The sequence below is a fragment of the Pinus tabuliformis genome, chromosome 7, assembly GCF_031772625.1.
Source record: "Pinus tabuliformis cultivar Carrire ecotype Pingquan chromosome 7, CPIR1, whole genome shotgun sequence".
Lineage (NCBI taxonomy): Eukaryota > Viridiplantae > Streptophyta > Pinopsida > Pinales > Pinaceae > Pinus > Pinus tabuliformis.
In genome coordinates, this window is record NC_142293.1 from 925325543 (window position 1) to 925336676 (window position 11134).

Below are 11134 nucleotides of genomic sequence, written 5' to 3' on the forward strand. Positions count from 1 at the left end.
AACATATTCCACAATAGAAGTAGAATATGTGGTAGCAGCTGAGGCAATAAAAGAAATTGTGCGGCTCAGGAAAATTCTTGAAGATTTGCAGGTAAAACAAGTACAATCGACTCCACTCATGATTGACAATACCTCGGCAATAAAGTTGGCCAAAAACCCAAAGTTCCATGATTGAACGAAGCACATCAATACTAAATATCATCTGATTCGACATCATGTTGAGGCCAAAATATCCATCTCCGCCATTATTCCACTAATGAGAAAATTACAAACATCTTCACCAAAGCGCTTGGAAGAGAAAATCTTGAATGATTCAGAACGATGCTTGGACTCACCAACATCCCTTCAGATTAAGGGGGGGAATATTGACACCTAATCATCAGGATTGGGTGAATAAGTGTAACTGATGTAAATAATTAATGGAAAATATGAAGAGTCACCGGGAGATGAAATGAACAGTCTCTCCCTCATGTATATAATAAAGACCAACCTGAATGAATAGAACGAATTGATTCGAGGAGTTACTACCTGGTGTGACAGTTCCAGACCCCTGCCAAATCTTCTTCCAACCAGAAGTCAGTCTCGAACACTGTTTCCAATAGTTCCTCCCAAAATCCACCTAGCCCTAGTAAAACCTCAGAGGTCCACAATGTCCAGTCTACCACAGCGGACAAATCCTTAAAAGGTAAGAAGAAAGGCAAAGGTAAGGGTAAAGCCGATGCCCCAAAACAGGGTCCTCCTAAGTCGTCTGTTGGCGATTCTTCACGATGGAAGCCTAAGTATCCGTGCCTCATTTGCGAGGAGGATCACTATACTAAGGATTGTCCCCAATGATTCGAAGTTAGTTGTTTGCTCAAAGGGACCCCAACTATCCTGAAAGAGCCGTTTCTGTCTCAGCAGAATCAAATGTTAGACCAAACTCAATCGTCTACTTCCTCAGGATCTCAAGTGTTCATGATGAGTACACCTATTAATGTGGCTACTAGATCAAAAGATTACCAAACTCCTACTTTGACAGCTAGGAAAGAGAAAGAGGCCACCCCTTCTTCTTCTATCCCGAGTTTTGGCCCTCTTCATATCGAGCGCCCCAACCCTGATTCCGCTATTCAGCCACCCTATCGAGGTGTGCTAAGGAAATCCTTGTACAATCCCAATGCTTGAGCCGCTCAACACTATAATATTGTTGAGGATTTGGCTCAGGTGCCATCAGCTCTGTTGGCTCTCGAGGTTCTCCAAAGCTATATGTCTTAGTGGAAATCCTTGCTGTTATTTATTGGGGGTAACGATCCTACCGATTCCAATTTGATATGTTTTGATCTAGAGAACCACATTCCACACCTGCCTCATCAGATTGCCTTCCTCATTTAGGTAATCATCAATGATAAAACCATTCATAGGACTGTCATCGATGAAGGTGCTTCTACTTGCATCATGTCAGTCGCCTCCTGGAAGGCAATTGGTTCTCCTACTTTGAACGAATCCCTGAACACTTTGGAAGCTTTCGACGGGTGCGATTCGCGACCCTTCGGTGTCTTCCCTAACCTTGCCATTACTTTGGAGGACAAGAGAGTACACGTCGAGGTAGAGATTGTTGACGCTAATCTCAATTATAATCTTCTACTCGAATGGAGCTGGACCCATGCCATGCATGTTGTAGCCTCCTCCCTATTCCGCGTGATTTGTTTTCCCGTCAAGGGAAGATCGTCACTGTCGACCAACTGTCCTTCTTTACCTCTTCCTCCTCAGATGGCAATGTTCCATATGTCAAGCACACTGGTGCTCCTTATGAAAGTGTGGGGGCAAGTCTTTTTAATGCTTTTGCCTTGATGGGATTTTTTCCGCTCCCACCTCCTCATGTTGCCTCTGTCAACATGATCTCAGTCAAATATGATCCTTGGGTCATACCTTCACCAGATCTTGTTGATACCTGGGGCGAGGTTATGCCACTTAGTCCTGCCGAAATCAATTACGTGGAGATTTTTTTGGCCTCAAGTTCCATATCCTCTGATTCTCCTATTTCGAGGACTTCTCTCGATACGTATTCTCAATCCCCATGGCTTGGTGCTTCGGAATCTCCTAATCCCTTAGATGAGAATTTTTCTTGCTGATAAAAGTATCATGGAAGTAATGTCTCTCGAGGAACCACCTTGGAATGATACTCATCATCGTTCCTCATTCCTGCCTCACCCGGTGGTCATGTCTACTAGTCTCGAGGAGTTCTCTTCTTAGTTTCCTTCCCTCCCGCTTCCGACACTGATCCTGACTCATGAAGTATGGTCGGAAGGAAATTTGGGTAATATTACCCAAATGATGCCAATTGATATTTCTGTCAAACCTGGTATCGTTGAACATGTCTATATCGGGGTAACTTATTCTCCGGATGAGATCAAGACCTATACTCATCCGTTTCAAGAATTCCGTGATGTGTTCGCGTGGTCATATGAAGAAATGGTTGGCATTGATCCTAGCATTGTTGTGCATGAAATCCCAACTTATCCTCACGTGAAGCCTGTTCGCCAATGGCTCCGCCCAATGCACCCTAGGAAAGTGACACTATCAAGGGTGAAGTTGAAAAACTTCTCAAAGATGGATTCATTTATCCGATCCCTCTCTCAGATTGGGTATCAAATACTGTACCGGTGACAAAAAAACAAGGCACGATCCGCGTTTGCGTTGATTACCATGATCTCAATCGTGCCTGTCCTAAGGATAACTATCCTACTCCCTTCATTGATCAAATCATTAATGAATGTACTGGGAGTGAAATTTTTTTCCTTTATGGACGGTTTTTATGGTTACAACCAGATTAACAATGCGTCAACCGATCAAGAAAACACAACTTTTATCTGTCTCTGGGGTACTTTCGCGTACAAAAATCTCCCTTTCGGCCTAAAAAATGTTGGGGCTACATTTAAGTGGGTGATGTCCTATGCATTTCACGATATTCACAACATTGTTCAGCCTTACTTGGATGACCTTCCCGCTCATTCTCGTAAGTGCCAAGATCACCCTGCCCATCTTCGGTAAATTTTTCTTCACTGTAGACAATACAATATTCAGTTAAACCTACATAAATGTGTTTTTTACGTTGCATCTAGACGACTCCTTGATTTTATCGTTTCCAAGGATGGTATTCACCTTGATTCGCTTAGAGTCGAGGCCATTATAAATTTACCCCCTCCATCTTCATTGCACCAACTCTAGAACCTGCAGGGAAAAGCAAATTTCCTCCGTCGTTTCATACCCAATTATGCTAGGCTAGATTTAGGATTTACCCGGTTGCTCAAACAAGGAACACTCTTTGTCTGGGATGAGGTTGCCCAAAAGTCTTTCGATGACCTCAAGGCTGTCCTTGTAAATTCTCCTTTGCTGCATCCCCCGAATTATCATCGCGATTACTTCCTTTACCTGGCTGCAACCTCTAGCACCATTGCTATGGTATTGGTAGAAGACGACACGAAGGCAACAAACATGTTATCTACTACCTTAGTCGTAATCTCCTCGACATCGAAACGTGTTATGCCCATGTCAAGAAGTTGGCTTTGGCTGCCGTACGGGCTGTTCAATGCTTTCGACACTACATTCTCTTACGCACTACTACTGTGATTTCTGAATGCAACCCAATGACCTACATCCTAACTTGTCAGTTGCTGGGGGGCAAGTTTTCTAAATGGATTGTCATCTTGCAAGAATTTGATTTGGTGTTTACCACTGCCAAACCTAAGAAGTCACTAGTTGTTGCCGAGTTGATTTTCTCCCTTCCTTCTATGTCTCTCCCCATTGGTGCAAATGAACAACTTCTGGATGAGACTCTTTTCCTAATCAGCACCCTTGACCTGTGGTACGGTGATATCATCGTGTATCTCCAAATTTCCACATTCTAGTCCGTGTTGACTAAGGATGATCTCCGACGGATTCAACATCACTCCCAACCCTACCGTATTATTGGCGATACTTTATATCGTGTATGTGTCGATTCAGTTCTTCGCCGCTGTCTTACTCTTGAGGAGGCTGAGAGAGTTCTCAATGACTACCATTTTGGGGCATGTGGCAGTCTTATATATGGCTATGCTACCACACAAAAAATCCTTCTCGCTGGTTATTTCTGGCTGTCCATTTTTAAGGACTGCATCCTTGCTGTTCGCAAGTGTCATGACTGCCAAATTTACCAACACAAGATGCACGCCCCACCCGCTCACCTACACCCTGTCATTACCATTGGTCCTTTTTCCAAATGGGGCATTGACTATATGACATGTAACCCTCGTTCAGATGGGGGGCATGGTTATATTATCGTTGCTATGGATTATTTCACCAAATGGGCCGAGGTGATGCCTACATACTCTGCAGACGGTAAAACAACGACTCAATTTCTTATCAATCACGTTATTTCCAGGTTCGACATACCTCAAGCCATTTTCACAGACCATGGATTCCATTTCCAAGATTACATGATGGCTGAGCTAACCTCTACGTTGCGTTTGCACCACGATGGCTCAACCCCGTATTACCCTCAGGCCAACAGTGAAGTTCAAGCTATGAACAAAGTTTTGGTTATAATGATTTAGCGTATTATTGGGATTCAAAAGTAAAATTGGCATCTCATTCTCTTTTTAGCTTTGTGGGCTTACTGAACCTCGACCAAGGACGCAACTGGTTTCACACCATTTCGGCTTTTCTACGGTTTGGAAGCAATGTTACCTATTGAATGCGAAATTCCTTGACTCAAGCTAGCTGTCGAACTTCTCCTTGAAACATCACCTCAGGAAGAGTGCCTCTTATATTTAGAATGGCTGGATGAGACTCGTCGTCTCACTGCTTTGGTCATCGAAGCACAAAAGAAGCAAGTCAAGTCCCATTTCGATCAATCGGTCGGTCTCCCCCCGCGCGTTCTCTGAGGGTGATTTGGTTTTACTATACGATCAAGCTAATGACAAGATGGGGGCAAGTAAGTTCGAGCCCATGTGGCATGGGCCCTACATTGTAAAACATGTTTTGCAAAAAGGGGCCTATGAGCTAATTGATTATGAAGGCAATCCTTTGGACAAGCCCCGAAACGGGCTTTATCTCAAAAAGTACTATGCTTAGGTCATCTTGCATGGTTACTTGTGTACATTAGTGTGTCATTCATTTTTGTGCAGTGTGGTTTGGTGTGTTATTTTTCAAACAACTTTCTTGTTTACTATGTTTTCCCTGCTTTGCAGATGTCTGTGACTCCTCACATCGGTTTGACTGATGGTTCTTTCTGTAGTACCCAGAATCTATCCTCCACGGTGTGGGCCATTTATGACCCTCACAGTGAGTTGATTGATCTTCAAGGTATTTGTTTAGGTCGCACGACTAATAACATTGCTGAATACAGCGCAATCATCAAACTGTTGTCAGAAGCCATTGCTCTTGACATTCAGGAATTGGTTGTCAGCCTGGATTCACAGCTTGTCATCCTACAACTCAACGAGCAATATTCCGTCAAAAACCCTCAGATATTGAGAATGTATCTACGTATTCATCTACTGGAATGAAATTTTGATTACATTACATACCATCATATTCCTAGACGCATGAATACATTGACATATGCATTAGCTAATTATGTGTTGGATAATCATTTACGAAACATGTGAAAAGCCAAAACAACTCATTTGTACCATAGTAAGCAAGAAAATACGACATACATATATATGGTGATAATGTTTGATACATCAAAAACCCAAAAAATAATGTGTGTTGATAACATCAGTGGCTCACAGGCCTCATATATTCATGGCATGCAGGCCTCAAAAATGCAAATGCTGGACCTAGGAACTAATCAGCATGGTGATTGTGGTAGCATGAAACTGCTCGTGCAACGTGAGTCACCAATCGACGGATCCGTCTGATACTCCCAACATATTCCTCTGGTACTGGTACGGGATGTCTCCCACCCGGGCATACTATGGGATACCACGAGTCAACCCCTCAAGATTCCTTGCGATCTCCTCCTCGTTGTCACTCCCCTCCTGGTAAGGAGAGGCATCAAACTGGCAGGCGATGCACTTGGCTATTGGGGACATCCCGGCAGGACGCTCTGGTCCAACATCTACATTGATAAAAAAAAATTTTATAAACACACACACACACACACACACACACACACATAAAACAATTAAAAAAATCACAAAATCAAAAATTGTTTTTTTTTACCTTTGTCGTCGAAACCCTCCCCATATGGTAGCAGCATGTTCGGATCTCCACGGAAGTCGGTACCACTGTATGGCTAATCCTACACAATGATCAACTGTCGTTGTAGCCATGAAAAGAAGGCGGCCCTGTCAGAAATATGCTGCCCCCCAGTGATCCTAAGCATCAAACGACTCCAACGAGCCATCCATGGGTCTCGTGGCATCGATGGATCTACCTCAGTCATCTGGTACTGGAATAGCGGCACCCGTTCCAAGAAAAAGGTCACTAGTACGGATCCAAAGAAAAATTACTTCAGATTCCTCGCCTTAGCTTTTGTCAGTTGGCGTTTTATGTTGATCTTCATGGCTTCCGCCCAATTGAAGATCGTCGGTGTTGTACAATCGATAACATATAGAAATTTCGACTTGTTAGTCTCATGCACTGCTTGGGACCTTACCACTCTGTTGATAGTCAACAATAGCACTCTCAATGTCAGATCTCGCACAGTGGCAATCTCAATCTTGCCGCTCTTGGATTTGAGGGCTTCAGGGCAATGTTTGGCAAGTAGCATGGATATGCTTGCCCCAATCAGTCGTGATCCATATAGGTTGACTGGTTCCTCCCTCTGGGACAGTCCTGTGATGAAGTATATGTCTGAAGTTTCTAATTCCAGCTTCTAGTCACTAATGATGAATATTTCTCGATTTATGTCCCAAAGACTAATTAGGTATTGAAGTAGCTCAAGTTGAGCCTGCATCCCTGGTGTGAGAAAGAACTTGAGGAGCCCACAGTTCCTGTTCTGCAATTTTGATCGTTCAGTGCCTGAGTATCCACATCTTCGTGCTCACGTTCTTTCTAGTCTACCATTTTCGACGATTCTTTCTTGAAAAAACCACGTATTCAAGTCAATAATCATTTTTAGCCAGTAAAATTTGGATTCCAATGGTGGTTTTGAGAGGAAAATGGTTTTTTCCTTGTCCATGGTCCTAACGCACCTATTTTAAAAACAGTTGCGCCGATGGTGCAATTGGGCGTTTTAATTACCCTTGGTCGGCGTGATTCCATGCCCGAAATGTGCACCGACTGAGGGCGATTTTTTTTCGCCAAAACCTCCCTTAGAAATCCAAAAATGGATGGAAACAGGAAAAAACGGTATAGAAATGGAGCTTAGGGACTTGGATCTTACTTGAAATTGGAGGCTCAGCGAATGACTTCCCGGATCTCCCGCAATCTGCTCCGAAACAATTAGGGAAAAAGTGGGTGAAAAGTTTTTCACAGCAAGGTAATGGTAAATGGTAAAAAATATTTAGTTTTCCCTCCTTTTATTTAGTTTTTCATGAAATATTAGGGCTTTTAAAAGTATTTTGACCTATTTTGCCTTAAGAATTGGATAATGCACTTTATCTTTTTTGCGTAACAACAGGTGATGGATGTTCGACGATGATGCTGAGTCACGTTTTAGCTATTTTCTCGACTCGTAAAACTTAGATGAAAAGATTGCTAAGTCTTTTTCCCATTTGACTCGTAAAAGAGAATAAAATGGGGGGTCCGCTTTCAAGCTCTTTTCCAACCCTTTAAACACAAAAAGATAGCTAAGCCCTTGCCATTTCGAACTCATTAACGGATGCGAAATGTCATGCGCCTACTATACGTTTACCCCTTTTTCAGGCTAGGATGCACTATTTACGAGAAAGGTACTCCTTGACTGAAATGGTCAAGCGGTTCTCTCAAGTATCGTTTTGTACCTTTTCGGGTTCGAGAGACACAAATGTACGAAAAGGAACCATGTGTAGTTGTCTTTTCTGTGTCTTTTTCAAACTCTCTAAACATGAAAAAGATACTGAGTTACACCTTTGTCGGACTCGTTAAAATATTAAATGACATCGGATTCGTCACCATGACGAACATGAGCTTCTCCTTCCTAGGGCTCGTTAAACTTACTAGGTCAGATTCGTCATGAGGATGAACTTACAGTGCAATCATATGATATCCCCTACAAGCTTGTGATTAAAAAATAATTGGGGTACCTGCCAGAAAATGGCGGGAGGGAAATTTGGAAATCTAATCAGTTCTGTCGGCAGCTCACTCTTGAACACGACACTTTCTGCTTTGTGTCAGGGTGGGATATCCTCCTTTTTTCTTTGAACTTTCCAGGTTGGGCCATTCATTTTTGCCTTCCATTTTATCTCTGCCACGTCATCATGACCACCAATCCTATGGATCCAAAAGCTGCCAAATTTCCAGTCGTGTCGCCAATATGTTCAAGAGTTGTCCTTCTGCAGTTACACTTACCCCTGATTCTCTGTATCATCCAAAATCATTTTGCATCCCTTTGTCTCATGTCGATGATGTGGGATACATTATGGCCCTCCTTCGACACGGTCGCTTCCTATCGACTTTAGCTCATTATCCAAGAAGTTGACCGAGAGACTCCCTTCCGGTACCTTAGAGCTTGCATGCCCTAATGGCAAGTTCTTCACACTCGATGACAAGTTCACATCATTGGCTTTTAGTCGAGTGATTTCGCGGGTGTTCGACTAAAGTTCCTCTATTCACATTCTATGAATTGTGCTGATAGTACCTTGAGGACCATTGTCATTATTGGTGGTTTCTCTCGCGCTTGTTAACAGTTTACATCATCGGCTGGTAATCAAGCGATTTTCTAGCATGTTCGACATCAACACATCCATTCACATGTTAGAATTTGTACTTTGATCGGGTCGTGTTGGAGCGCAAGACCCTGGGCTGAGATTACAAAAGTCTAGGTTGCAAGGCGGTGTGACATGATCATGTTGATATACATGTCTCTCTCAGATGGATGGCTACGACCATACCATGAGTTATCATATGTGATCCTCCTCATTATTGGATGGCTGCAACCATACCTTGGTTTCGTTATGATCCTCTTTATCGAATGGCTGCGCCCATGCCTGGATCCATTTACATGATCATTCTCTGGCTGGCTGCATCCATGCTTTTAGTGTCAGTCTTTCCAGCCTTCCTCCAGTGATCAAATATGCTTTTACAAAGTGGTCTCAGAGTGTCAAGGTCAAATTTTGTCATTTCAAAGAGTTTTCAAGCAAAATTTGGTCACTAGGCATTAGGTCTAGGGTTTGCTTTAACTCCTTCTAAAGTTGTAAAAATGTCGTCCATGTCATTATTCAGCTGAGTCTATCATCATTCATAGGGTTGTCATTATCATCTCCGTGTCTAATGAGTCATTTTACACCTTGTTCATGCTTCAGTTGCGCCTAGGTAAGGTCATTTCCCTCTCCTAGGGTTTTGAAGGCAATTTCTCTTGGACGGTCAAATCATTAGCAAAACTTGTATCCAGATGTTCATACACCATCCCATATCCTTCATGTACCTTATTAAACACTTCCCATCCCTTAGATCCACCAAATTCCTCATTTTTGCACAAACCCTAGTTTCTAGCTACAACCTGGCAATTTTCTAGGTTTGGCCTGTGTTTTGCCCTTTTGGACCCCTTCCCCTCACTCGATCTCTGCGATTCCACTTTCCCCTACTCCCTAACATTCCTCCCTACTCCCAAAAATTTCCTCAAGAATTTAGAAGCCCCTTATCCCCTTCATTTCGGCAAAATTCCTTGTTTCACACATCGGGACAAGTCGCACTCAAATGATGTTCCAGAGCAATAAAAGATTAATTTTGGAAAACTGAGAGAGGTTTTTGTCCATAACATGCCAGAGAAGAAAAACCTCCTTCACTTTTTGCATAGGTGTCATGGTTTTAGAGAAATGTCAAAATTGCAATCGCGAGATCCAAGGAGGTTGGCCAAGGCACTAAAACGACGGAAAATGCCCGATCCACTCCAAATTTTGGCCAAAGCCTCTTTGAATGAGCATGGTACTTTATTGGGGACTCTCAGCCCAAATTTCAAAAAATTTGGAGAAAATTTTGTCAATTGTGAATTTTTGTGCCAAACACAGGTTTTCTCCACCAACGGGTCGCGCGCCGCACGCGACCCTTTCATTGGGCAACTCCATTTTGGGAAAACTCAGCATTTCTAGATTTTTCATGGAAAGTTACACTTTCTCAGCCATTACCAAGAAATTTCACCAAGTTTTGGGCCTCCAGAAAGTCAAAAAACAAGCAAAAAATGACTTTCTGCCACATTTTTGACACACAAGAAGCAGTCTTGGGAGATTGCAATTTTGGAGGGGCAAATGGCAACCAAATTCAGAAATTCCACTTGGGTTGGAAATTAGACATCCATACCTTTCCAACAAGCCCACTTTTGCCTCATTTGGACACCTGGAAGTGCCTCAAAAGTGCCTCCAAAGGCGCGCGACCCATTCAGGAATTGCGCGCGACCCATCAGGCAGTTTGCACAGGAATTCAACCTACAGCTTAGCAAAACGCAGTTTTGACTGGATTTGACTTTTTGGAGTTGATTTTCATCCTCCTTGTTGTAAATGATGTAATTTTATGATATTTTGACACTTATTTATCTCTTCTAGAAGATTCATTCATAAGATGGGCAAAAATTTAATGAATGAATTGGTTTCCTAGCTTATAGAGGCAAGTTGTTTTGATTGCCTAGTTTTCAGTGCTTAGTTTAGAATTGGTTGAAACAGCTCCTAGAAGGATGAGCTCGACCCCTAGAGGCAAGGAAAGGTGTTAGCTTGCCTATATTATGTATTTTCTTAGTCATTTTCAGAGGTTGGAGCGTTGGACTCTTGAGGGATAAGCTCTATTGTATTACTCATTGTATCTCTGCAATTTTTGGCAAAGGAAGACCAAGGTTTTGCAGTCCTTTTTGGGATTCTTGTGGTCACATGTATTGATGGTGTGTTTCTCTTTGTACTTGTAAGTGTGTTATGTGAATCATTTCCTTACTTTTCCTTCTGCAAATTAGGCAAATGAAGTGTTAAAGTAGAATTCATGATTGTCATGCTCTGCTTTTAAGTTTGCTTAATATCAATGTTTTCAACTGTTTAAGGGGAATTCA